This window comes from Eschrichtius robustus, chromosome 6 (assembly GCF_028021215.1).
Source record: "Eschrichtius robustus isolate mEscRob2 chromosome 6, mEscRob2.pri, whole genome shotgun sequence".
NCBI lineage: Eukaryota > Metazoa > Chordata > Mammalia > Artiodactyla > Eschrichtiidae > Eschrichtius > Eschrichtius robustus.
Window position 1 is genome coordinate 100,363,466 of NC_090829.1, and position 13,258 is coordinate 100,376,723.

The 13,258-nt window shown below is 40.6% G+C and overlaps 1 non-coding gene across 1 annotated transcript; it reads left to right on the top strand.

The window, feature by feature from the left end:
• Positions 1-2,041: 2,041 nt before the first annotated feature.
• LOC137766857 (small nucleolar RNA SNORA68) lies at positions 2,042-2,173 on the top strand. The gene has a single exon (XR_011074391.1). It is a non-coding gene; the product is annotated as a small nucleolar RNA SNORA68 (small nucleolar RNA).
• Positions 2,174-13,258: the final 11,085 nt, after the last annotated feature.

Below are 13,258 nucleotides of genomic sequence, written 5' to 3' on the forward strand. Positions count from 1 at the left end.
AAAGGTTGGAACTGAGTAGTTTTTCTCCTATGAATCTTCAGGAAATTACCATGTTGTTGTCTGTCTAAACTATTGATCTGCACAAACCATGTCCAGTGGAAAAAGGACCTCTGGGTTAAACTTGTAAAGACCTGTAATGGATATTTGATAATGCCAAGGATGATGACGACTAATGGCTGATAGGGCTGAAGGTCTCCACCACAATGCAGGACTTTAATTAAAAGCTGGCTTTGATTCTCTGTAGACAGATATGCAGCTTTGCTACATTGAACAAATTCTGGGCCAGAGATTTCAAAGTTCCAAAGTTTGCTTCTCTTTCTATTGAAATCCTTCTCTAGATCTAAATTAAACCTTCTTCTTGCCCCTCACACATTGCAATTTATCTTGTTTTTCTTGACTCACTGATCCAACTCTGAAGAAACCATTAAGAAAATCCTTTCCAAACTCTATGCTCTATCATGCATTTGAACAATAGCCTTTGATTTTATTTCTATGCATCCCCCTGTTGCTTTTACACTCTACTCAAATAATTACTAGCTCTCTGGGACTCATATTTGTCCTCTGTAAAATGGAAGAAATTGTTTAATCATGACTTGGCTCCAAATCAGACTTTGCTCCTCTAAGTCCCAGGTGTTCAAAGAATTAATTCACACAATAGGGTGTTGGAGGTGTGACAAACACAGAGAGAGGTGTTGCCCAGATAGAAATAGAAGTAGCTCTGCTTTCTGTTCACATATTAATGTTCAATTAATTGAACATATTAATTGAACTTGACAGGATTTCATTTGAAGGGATCTGATACTAAAACACATTTGAAAACCATTGGATTAAGTTCTTTCTAGCTCTAAGCAGTCTAAGACAATATCCTATGATTCTGCAATCTGAACAACAGAGGGAAGAGCTGTTTTATCTATTTACATTTTGCAAGTTTTCAGAGACTTAGAAACAGGTATGTTTCTAAGGAATTTAGTGACTAGGTATATGGGTGATATATAAGGCTTGGCTGAGTGCACAAGTAGGAACTGCTCCTGTCAGAGGGGGCTCCAGGGATGGATTCTTTTCTCATAAAATCGTTTATAGCCCCTCCTCAGGAACTAGAGAAAAGACTCATGTAGCTATTTTCCCTAGCACTGTTGACTCTGCTAATTTGATGGTAGCAGAACAGTGTTGGTGAATTTTAGGTAAAGCCAATAAGGAGCGTGTGATTTCAGCCTTCCCCTCCTCCTCCACTCCCTCCCACCCCACTGGCAGCTCCTCCCATTCTGGCTGGGGAAGTGATAGAGCAGAACTGAAGTTTATTTTAAACCTTTTAGGTCAGACACTTCAAAGCTGCCATGGCTACTGGAAATCTACCCCAACCTCTACAGTATCACGAGTCAGGATGCAGAATGTGCCCCTTTTACAGCCTCTGGCGTTGTGAGGCAGTTGGTGATTGCCTCAAAACCTAGGGAGGATGCCTGCCAGGTACTTATACTCTATAGTGTGTATAAATCATAGGGTAGGGTTGGGGCAGAGCGCTTCATTACAAACTCCGCTCTATTTTGACTTAAGAAGAAAGGATTTATAAGCTTCAAATTATTAATACTGGAATCACTACTAATGTAAATCATTGTAATGCTTTCTGGAGACCATTCCGTAGGATGGAAAAGGAGCACCACTGCGTCTACCTGGGCTCCCCTACCGATCTGCCTCAGCATCACTGCTCGCTCTCCATCCCCCACTCCACTGGCAGAGTGATCTGTCTCAAATATAGATCTGATTATGCCATCTTCTGCCTTTCCACTGACTTCTGAATAAAATACAAACTGTCTGGAAGAACATACGAAGACCAGCTTCATCCTGCTCCATTCTCCACCCTGTACCTTTGGTTCCTGCCATTCTGTTTTCACTGTAGCAGGGGTTAAAGCCTGAAGTCTTAGCCCAGCTGGGTAGAATGTTGAAAATATCTTCTTTTTTCTTTTAAAAAGGGTCCTGTGTTTCTCAAGCATGGTTCTCAAGTCTCTTTGAAACAAAATCAATGAACATCTTTATTAAACACTTCTAAGGCCCTAGCCCCAAGAACTGCTGTTTCATATAGCAGCAGTTTAAACAGAGGTGCTAACAGCAAGTGGATCTCGTTGCACTTGGGGGCTGCGGTCGTGCCTCTCAAAGTGAATTTGGAGGCTCTACACCCCTGGTAGCCAGTGCCTGCTGGGACCAGATGCTGTGGCCACCGGGTCCCCAAGTGCCCTCCTCCCCCACACGTGATGGGAGGTTTTGGGGGATGTACAATTCACCCTGTCCCCTCCTGATCCCTGCAGACCAAGATGTGGGCGCCCGGCCCCGCGCCTGGGCCCACTAGATCCAGATCATGAAGATGGAGGAGATCACAGCCAGCAGGTGTCCCCCACCATCAGTCAAACAATTCCATGACTCCAAGATCAACTTCCGGCTGCCCCACCAGGTCCTGTGTTGTCAGCACAAACCATGCTTCACCACCAAGAGGCCCAACACCTTCTTTTATGTGCAGGCCCTCCCAGTCCCCAGGTCTGCCCAAATAAAACTCTTTGGGTAAACCAAAACAACCAACCAAATGAAACAAAGCAAAACAAAACAAAACAAAACAAAAACAAAAAAAACTTCTATTAATAGAGTGCATATTTATTGCCAGACATTAGGCTGTATGTTCTAGGTTAACTCTTTTAATCATTACAACAATCCTAAGAGGTAGGTGCTATTTCTAACTTCATCTGATGGATGAGGAAACCGAGGCACAGAGAGGTTAAATAATTGTCCAAGTTCATAAGTGGCAAAGCCAGGTTTCAAACGCTGGCAGTCAGGCTTCACGAGCCATCCTCTTAACCATGCTCCCTTATAGCCTCTTACTAAAATGCAGATTCACAGGCTCCTTCACAACCTAAGTGTATACATTTCAAATAAGATTCCCAAGGTCATTCTTCTATACACTTGTTTGAAAGCCATTATGGTAAATGTTGCTCAAATAGAAAATAGTAGAAGGTGAGTGCCCTCTAGTGTATATACATGAGTATTACACATTTGTTGGTGTTGATGAATCAGATCTTTTATCAGTTCCTTACAAAAGAGCCACATTTCATGATGTACAAATTTTAAGAACTGTATCAGGATAAATTATTTCCACGTCAATGACTTAACTGATTAACACTACATTAAATTTATTTTGTCACAAAAGTTATGTAAATATTGCCACTAAATGTCTCTCATCAGACCTCAGCAGTTCCGGGAATTCGATTGAATTATTGGAAGCCTCCATACCAGCACGTCTGGTTACTAGGAATAGAGTCTCATAGCCTTAGTGCACAGTAACTGATAAATGTGGAACATCAAATCCACGTTGTGGAGTGGCAGATTTTACTCATCTTATCTGTGGTGGCTTCATTATATCATTAATTGTCTTCAGTAGGTTCTGCTCAATTTATTCTCTCAGAAGGGGATTATACTTAGAGCCTTCTGTTTTTTTTCTTATCCTCTTTCAGTTAGGGTTGGAAGGGAGGAGAATCAATTAACTATTTAGTGTGATATATATAAATCCCCTGTATTACTGTGTTAGGCTATAGCTTATTCCCAAACAGGAAACCATCCATGGATTTTTTTAGGTTAGAGTTAAATGTCTGTAACAAAAAGACCCCAAAATGTAGTGGCTAAAACAAGATTGAAGTTTATTCTCTTTGATATAACTGTCCAGAGGTAGTAGCTCTGACATCTACACTCAACACAGATTCCATTTTGGGCTCAAAATAACTGCTCCACTTCCTGCTCTTACATCTGTATCCCAGCCAATGGAGAAAAGACCAGGGAAGAACATAGCCCTTCCTTTTAAGGACAAACCCAGAAGTGGCATACAACAGTTTTGCTCACATCCTATAGACAAGTATTTGGCCATAAGCTTCAAGAGAGGGTGGAAATGTAGTCTTCAGTGAGGCAGTTATATGCCCCACTAAAACCTGGAGTACCATAATTAAAGGAAGAAGAGGAGAATGGATTTTCAGTGGACAAAGAGTTGTCTTTGCCACAAACCACTTTCTATATTTGAACATCTTTATGTGATTCTATAAGCAGCCAGTTATTCACAGAAAATAGGCAAGAAAACAAGTATCAGGTATTTCAAGAATGACAGTTAATGAAATGGTAGAATTTTTACGGAGATGCTGCTGATTCAGCTGAGAACCTGTTTTCTTTGCTTTATTGCCCTTCATGGTAGAGATTTATTAATTATGGACCTAGACAATCAATTCAAAAGTAAATACAGGCAGTCCTTGAATTGCATGACCTCAATATGCACAAATTTCAGTTAGTTACCATGGTTTAGTTAAATATCACCAGCTCCCCAACAACATAGTTCAAATTTCAGTTACCACACACACACGGTAGATAGAGATAAAGATGGATAGATAAAGTGCAAGCCGCATAGTACAGGGAGATCAGCTTGGTGCATTGTGACCACCTAGAGGGGTGGGATAGGCAGGTTGGGAGGGAGATGCAAGAGGGAGGAGATATGGAGACATATGTATATGTATAGCTGATTCACTTTGTTATAAAGCAGAAACTAACACACCATTGTAAAGCAATTATACTCCAATAAAGATGTTAAAAAAAATAAAAAATAAAGTACAAACTTTGTGCTAGCTCTTCAGTCCACAAATCACTACATAAATAACAGGTGCACATGATATTCACTGACCAATCACATTACTTTTTTTGAAAGGCTTTTTGTAGCAACCTAAATGTCCATCGACAGAGGAATGGATAAAGAAGATGTGGTACATATATACAATGGAATATTACTCAGCTATAAAAAAGAATGAAATAATGCCATTTGCAGCAACATGGATGGACCTAGAGGTTATCATACTAAGTGAATTAAGTCAGACAGAGAAAGACAAATACCAATTATATCACTTATATGTGGAATTTTAAAAAAATGATACAAATGAACTTACTTAAAAAATGGAAACAGACTCACAGACTTTGAAAACAAACTTATGGTTACCAAAGGGGAAAAATGTGGCAGTGGGGAGGATAAATTAGAAGGTTGGAATTAACATATACACACTACATACCGAGAGCAAAGTGTGTAGCTATGTTGCTTCTTTGTCTAACAGTAAAAAACTCATGTGACATTTTACAAAAATGAAACTGAAAGAGGTAATTGGACAATAGAGACGAAAGTGTAGTAAAGTGACAAAAAGTGAAATTCTAATTGAATATAAACAGAATTAGAAAAAGCTGACCATGGAAATGTCATCAACACCACTGTTTGAGACAGATATTTAGCCAGAGGAACTGTGTTAGCATTCTCCAGAGAAACAGAACCAATAGGATATGTTTATATATACATAGTGAGAGACTTATTTTAAGGAATTGGCTCCCATGACTATGGAGGTTGGCAAGTCCAAAATCTGCATAGTGAACCAGTACACTGGAGACCGAGGTGAAAGTTGATATTGCAGTTCAAAATTTGACCAAATATGTGGACACGATGGCCCAACCAAGTTGACACATAAAATTAAGCATCACAGGAACTTAGTGAAGGTTCACTTATTGAAATAAATGAAGAAAGTTGTTATGACAAGCCAGCTAAAGATGTCCCAGAGGAAGTCATGCTGGTAAACAAATAAACAAACAAAAAACCTTCACATTAAAGGAACTCTTGGAATATTTCACAACACTGAAAGCACAAAGGATAAAATATTGGAAGCTAATCCAAACTTAGAAAGGAGCCTGACAATTCACCAAGGCATAGAAAAAATGCTCTTTCCATATCATAAAGATATACAACAAAAAAAGGCAAACACTGTTGAAACTATTCTTGATAAGTGCAAAGAAATAAAACACTTTACTTCTGAATGTTTCTAATGCTTTAAATTGCATTGTACTAAATAAATACTAGTTTTGATATTTTTTCATTTATAACTTACAGTAACTAGATCTTTAATGTTTTTTTTTGTTTGTTTTTAAAATTTTATTTATTTATTTATTTATTTATGGCTGTGTTGGGTCTTCGTTTCTGTGCGAGGGCTTTCTCTAGTTGCAGCAAGTGGGGGCCACACTTCATCGCGGTGCGCGGGCCTCTGACTATCGCGGCCTCTCTTGTTGCGAGCACAGGCTCCAGATGCGCAGGCTCAGTAGTTGTGGCTCACGGGCCCAGCTGCTCCGCAGCATGTGGGATCTTCCCAGACCAGGGCTCGAACCCGTGTCCCCTGCACTGGCAGGCAGATTCTCAACCACTGCGCCACCAGGGAAACCCAGTCTTTAATGTTTTGACAAAACAGTTTTAAAGATCACAAAACAATCAGTTTTTTTTCACATTGATTATTAAGATTGGGTTTTCTGGCTTCTGTGTGCATGGTCATTTTTATGATCCCAAAGTACCATGCAGAATGGGGACTGCCTGTGTGGTATTTCATTTAAAGAGGTTATCTGGTGGCTCAAATGGAATCTCTTTCTAGGAGGGCGGGAGAAGGGTATTAGCTCCTTTGCGTACTCTGAAGTTCCTAATAAGGTGCAGGTGTTTAGAAGATACTGGTTTCATTGTTGTAGTGGACAGCGACTCTGGGTCAGATGAAGAACAGTGGAGTAATGTCAAGACAGCATTAGAAACAAGGTCTGCACTTGGTCACTGTCTAAACCTAAACTTCGGTTTCCTGATTCGTCATGTGAGGGTAATAAGAGTGGTTACGTCTTCTATGGGGTTGTTTTGAACATAGCACCTAGAAAGTGATAAATAAGTGTCTGTAGGAAGAATGAATGACCAGGACTCAGTTTGACCAAGAATAGTTACCCCACAAAGTTCTCATAACCCTTTGGTTACAGCTGAGGCTAGGACATTAAGGCTGCCTGGGAACTGGTTAGAATGAGGGTGAGGGTAGGACCAACTATTTGGAGCAAGAAAGCCTGGTCCCTTGAAGGTACATATATCAGGACCAAAAGTGTTTTGTTTTGTTTTGTTTTATAAATTTATTTATTTACTTATTTTTGGCTGCGTTGGGTCTTCGTTGCTGCACATGGGCTTTCTCTAGTTGCGGCGAGCGCGAGCTACTCTTGTGTGCAGGCTTGCCATTGCGGTGGCTTCTCTTGTTGCGGAGCATGGGCTCTAGGCACGCAGGCTTCAGTAGTTGTGGTGTGTGGGCTCAGTAGTTGTAGCGCACGGGCTTACTTGCTCCGCGGCATGTGGGATCTTCCCGGATCAGGGCTCAAACCCGTGTCCCCTGCATTGGCAGGCGGATTCTTAACCACTGCGCCACCAGGGAAGCCCAGGACCAAAAGTGTTTAATCCTTTCCCCCAATCCTCATTCCCATTCCCCTTGACCTTTGTGCTCTCTGAATGGAGGCTGAATGGTTCAATTTGGGAAAAAGAGCAAAGGAATGAAAACTTGGGTCTGGTCACGGGGTCTCCTAGTGGTGCACGTTCTTGCATTTTTAGTTCTCTCTGTTGCCTCACCCCTCTCAGCAAAAAACAAACAAACAAACAAACAAAAAACAAAAACATGCTCAAGTCTTCCAACTCAGACAAAAGATCAATCTTGTAACTGCCCACCCTGAGCTACTATTGCTCTATATATTCTTTTAAATTACCTGCCACCTCATCTGGTTCTCTGAAGCTTTTGTCTCAAAGGCATCCGGTGACTTCATAATTTCTAGTATCTGGTACTCAGCACTTAAGTTCTCTGATCAGAAAGTGCAGCTTTCTGTCCACTGGCCATACTCTCCTCCTTGATGCCCCCCACCCCATGCCTCTGGGACATAGCACCAAAGGTCCCAAGACTTCTTGTTTCTTTTGTCATTAAATGTGTCTTGTGCTCTGTCTTCGGACTTTGAACCCTTTATCCTTTTGTTCTAAAAGTTCTTCTGTGAACTTTTCATCATTCCAGCTGTGGGTATCTCACAAACCTACCCTTCCAGTCCTTACCCCTGTCTGGACCCACATTGTGATTTACACAGCCCACCAGCATCTTAAATTCAATGTGTCTGCAATAAGAGAGAGTATTTTAAATGTGCTTCCCCTCCCTCTGCATTCATTCAACACCATCACTTCTAGAAGCAAGTTCTGGTCCTAGCTAAACAGTTAGACATCGGAGAAAATGTCACTCTAGTTCTAGAGAACAAAGGAAACCAATTCTCGACTCCTAAGCTTAGTAAGATGTTGATATGGGTTTAAGTTAAAAGGTTTTAAATGTGTATTTTCCAGGAGACTATTCTAGTCCACCAAATGAGATGAATTCTCCATGACATGAACGGGAGCAGCTTTGCATCTCTTCTGCAAATACCATTGGTTGCAAGTGTCACGAAATCATCATGGAGGCAGGTACCCAGCAGCAATGTTAAATGTCATTCTTATTTCTGTCTGGTGAGGATTACTCAACAGCAGCCCAATGCCCATTGTTCCTTGATTGCCTAACAGAAGGGACACCTGCATATATCCCAACACTTTGTCCCTAACGTTTTCCCAAATGATTCCCCCCCCACACCTTTCAGTTGACCCATGATATTCTTAAGCCTCCTAGAATGGATGTTGACAGCATTGTATAGTGAAGGGGTGGGTGGCCAGGAAACTGCTGTATCCAGGCAAATGGACTTCTGGAGAGCTTTGGCTAAACTGGTGGAAACAACTCTTTTAACAACTGTCTGGATCAAAGTGATTACCTCCTGTCCCCCCTATACTTGCTAGTTCTTCTTTCTGAATTTCATATTTTTGTTAATCTTAGATCCACAGGCTTAATACCTGGGATAATCTTCAAAAATTTCTCTCTAAATCGGGCATTATGCTATTGTTTGCTTTCCATATTTCCCTTTTTCTAGAAATGACATCCCACACTCACCACTCATTCTCTCCAACACTAATTATAGGGGGAGGTCCCCTGTGTTCTAACATGATCCCATCTCCTACCCCAGCCATTGTGGATTTGTTCCAGGGTGGGCATCTGAACGAACAAGGAAGAATTAGAGTATTAGAAAGACTTAAGCTGCAAGTAAAAGAAAACCTGACAACCAGTACCTTAATTAGTTTTTTCTCATATAATAACAACTCCAAAGGTAGGCAGCCCAGGGCTAGTGCATCTGCTCAAGGATGTAACCAGGACCCAGGCTCCTTCAATCTTACTGCTGTGCAAACCTTTTCATGGGACATTCTTAATCTTGGTTGCAAAATGGTTGCTGTAACTCCAGATATCACATACATATTACTATAGGAAAGAATTACAGAGGGGCTAAAGGCAGAACATAAAAGACATAAGGGCAGGCACCATGGCTTTCTCTATTTAATAAAATTTTTCTGGAATATTTGGGTGGTATCTACACCTCCATGAAAAACTAATTTTAAAATTACTTTAGTTACATAAATCACAGCAAGATCTTTTTTTGACCCACTCCTAGAGTAATGAAAATAAAAACAAAAATAAACAAATGGGACCAAATTAAACTTATAAGCTTTTGCAGAGCAAAGGAAACCATAAACAAGTTGAAAAGACAACCCTCAGAATGGGAGAAAATATTTGCAAATGAAGCAACTGACAAGAGATTAATCTCCAAAATATACAAACAGCTCATGCAGCTCAACATCAAAAAAAATAAACAACCTAACCAAAAAATGGGCAGAACACCTAATAGACATTTCTCCAAAGAAGACATACAGATGGCCAACAAACACATGAAAAGATACTCAACATCACTAATTATTACAGAAAAGCAAATCAAAACTACAATGAGGTATCACTTCATACTGGTCGGAATGACCATCATCAAAAAAATCTACAAACAATAAATGCTGGAGAGGGTGTGGAGAAAAGGGAACCCTCTTGCAGTGTTGGTGGGAATGTAAGTTGATACAGCCACTATGGAGAACAATATGGAGGTTTCTTAAACAACTAAAAACAGAATTACCATGTGACCCAGCAATCCCACTACTGGGCATATACCCAGAGAAAACCATAATTCAAAAAGACACATGCACCCCAATGTTCATTTTAGCACTATTTACAATAGCCAGGACATGGAAGCAACCTAAATGCCCATCGACAGATGAATGGCTAAAGAAGATGTGGTACATATATACAATGGAATATTACTCAGCCATAAGAAGGAACAAAATTGTGCCATTTGCAGAGACGTGGATGGACCTAGAGTCTGTCATAGAGAGTGAAATAAGTCAGAAAGAGAAAAATAAATATCATATATTAATACATATATGTAGAATCTAGAAAAATGGTACAGATGAACCTACTTGCAAAGCAGAAATAGAGACACAGACATAGATAATCAATGTATGGACACCAAGGGGGGACAGGGCGGGGGGTGGGATGAACTGGGAGATTGGGATTGACATATATACACTACTATGTATAAAATAGATAACTAACAAGAACCTACTGTATAGCACAGGGAACTCTACCCATTGCTCTGTGGTGACTTAAATGGGAAGGAAATCCAAAAAGGAGGGGATATATATACGTGTATAACTGATTCACTTTGCTGTACAGCAGAAACTAACACAACACTGTAAGCAACTCTACTCCAATAAAAAAAAAATTACTTCAGTTAAAGAAAAAACAAATTAGCAACACCAAATTGAATTAGATATTTAGTCTACATTAGCTTTAAAAAACAATTATTTTAATGATTCATGTAAATATTTGCCTCCAAAATCCTAAAAGTTTAAAATGCAAACTCTAGGACAAAAATTGAGTAAAAATCTCAAAAATTCCACTTCTTTGCTAATCTCATTACTATCACCCCATGACCACCCCCATTAGAATTTCTGATAAATTGGCAGAAGTTTGCCAAGGCAAACATATCTGTTTGGCAACACAGTTCATAATTATCCTGAGTTTCTGTATCTAGCAGAAAATAACAAGAGCTCAGTCACTTGAATAATAATGGGTTGGCCAAAATTTTCGTTCAGGTTTTTCATACCATCTTATGAAAAACCCGAACGAACCTTTTGGCCAACCCAATACATTTCTTAAGTTTGGCTCTCAAAATTTGGGAATTGGTGAAAGCAGTACAATTTAGTAAAGGTACTGGGAATTATGACTGTGTGTGTGTTTTTAGAAGGCAGAAAATCTGCCAGAGGGATGTCAGAGTCTTTTCTAATTCTCTCCAGAAAAAGGCAGACTCATATACCATCAGCAGGCCTAAAGTCAGTTATGTTCAACAGGGCTTTGGGGCAGAGAGGAGGGGTAAAGTTCATAAGGATTCTGGGAAGCATGTGGAGTTTGAAAAATGATACTTAATATACCTATACCTCATGAGTCTGTATAAGTCTAGTCAGAATCTTTTTGGTTGGTAGGGTCACACAGAATACAAAGCAGTGCAGGAAACTGGGTTCAAAAATGATGAGAATATCTACCTTACACCTTATGTCTTACAACTTACTCTAAACATATGATCTGTCCCTGTCAACTTTCTGATGCTTGAAATTGCTTGACAAGGGGATGCCTTTTACTCCACCCCGACAAATAACACTTACATACAAGTATCCTCCTTGGAGACCATTTGAACCCCTAGGAAGTGTGGTTTAAACTCACACTAATCAGGCTGTTAAGGTCTTTCTTAAGTGTACCATAACAAAGTGAAAGTAGGGAAGGCGCTGGAAACCAGAGGAGGAAATGAGAGAGGCCCTGCACATAGAAAGGCTAAGGGTGGGGAGGGGTGGAAACCTGGAAACTAGCACACAATTGGGCTCAAGTCCAGCCTATCTGACCAGGCAAATGTTCAAAACAGCCTGTGCCTGCTTATCTTTTACTAACTTTATGGGTATTCTCAGAATTAGAGCAATAATGAAGGGGGTTCTTAAAGGAAAATGGGCCAGAGAGGTTCCTTTTCATTAATGAGGTTCACTTATCACCACCAGGCTCAGTCAAACCCCATCACAGGCATCTAGAAAAGACAAACAAAGCCTTCCTTGAGTGATAGGTCTTTTTCTGTTTGTTAAAAAATTAAGGTATAATTGACATATAATATTAAATTAGTTTTAGATGTAAATGTAATGATCATATATATGTATCTATTGCAAAATGATCACTGCAATTAACTAGTTAATATCCATCACCACACAGAGTTACAAATTTTTTTTTCTTGTGATAAGAACTTTTAAGATCTACTCTTTTAGCAACTTTCAAATATACAGTATAGTATTGTTAACTATAGTCATCATGCTGTATCTTACATCCCCAGGACTTATTTATTTTATAACTGAAAGTTTGTACCTTTTAACCCCCTTCATCAATTTTGCCCCCTCTCCCCCGCCCCTCACATCTCACTGTCTCACAACACTCTTTCTTCTTGATTCCTTTGGAGCATCTGGCAGTTTCTCCTGCTCAGTCTGCCCTCTGTTCATTCATTCTATAAATATTCAGAGCCAACCACATGCTAGGCATTGTGGTAGGTGCTGGGGATACAAAGACCCTGCTCTCACGAAGCTCACAGTCTGGTGGGGTAGACAGATGTGTTGTCTGTAGGACAAGTGTTAGATAGGGGTGAGCACAGGAGCCTAGAAGAGGAGAAGATGCTATCCAAGTCAGCCTGGGAGTGTCAGGGATGGCATCAGTGGGAGGTGAAGCCAGATTCCAGTTCTGAAAGGCACAAAAGAATTGCCCAGGTAGAGAGAGGTGAGGCAGGAATGGGACTAGGAGTGACAAAGTGATTGTGGGCAGGTGCATAGGCCCAGGACCCAGGATGCAGCAAGGATATCCCGGATAGGGCTGAGGCCCCAAACTGTCCTGAGGATCTTTCTTCTCTGAACCCAAACACCATCTGTCCTTCACCTCCTCCCTTACACCTTGAGGTATTCTTTTCAATGGTCTAGACCAGTCAAGGAGGGTTAATACCCAGCTAATGTTACTTAATCCCTCGCCCACAGAGCTCCCAGACCCTCCCTCACCCTGTTGAGGGCTAAACCTCCTTAAGGTTCTTCAGCTCTGGTGTCTCCCCTGCCAAAAGACCTGCCAGGCTTCCAGGCTCGGTTTGGTCCCCTCTTGGTGCTCACTCAGCCCCCATGTTCCCTGCAGTGGGCTGCATTATACAGTGATAGCTCTTATCTTTTCTTTCCTTTGCCAACTCAGCCTCCTGGCAAGTTACACTACAGCTAAAATCTTCCCCCAACGTAGTTTATTCACTTCTTAATCCAGGCCTTTAACACTCATTGAATCTGCTAGAGAGTCAAGCATGCCCACCCAGCTAATGATATGCTCTGTGTAAGAGCTGCTGGATGCTGTTGTGGATGATAAAATATACTGCCTTGAAA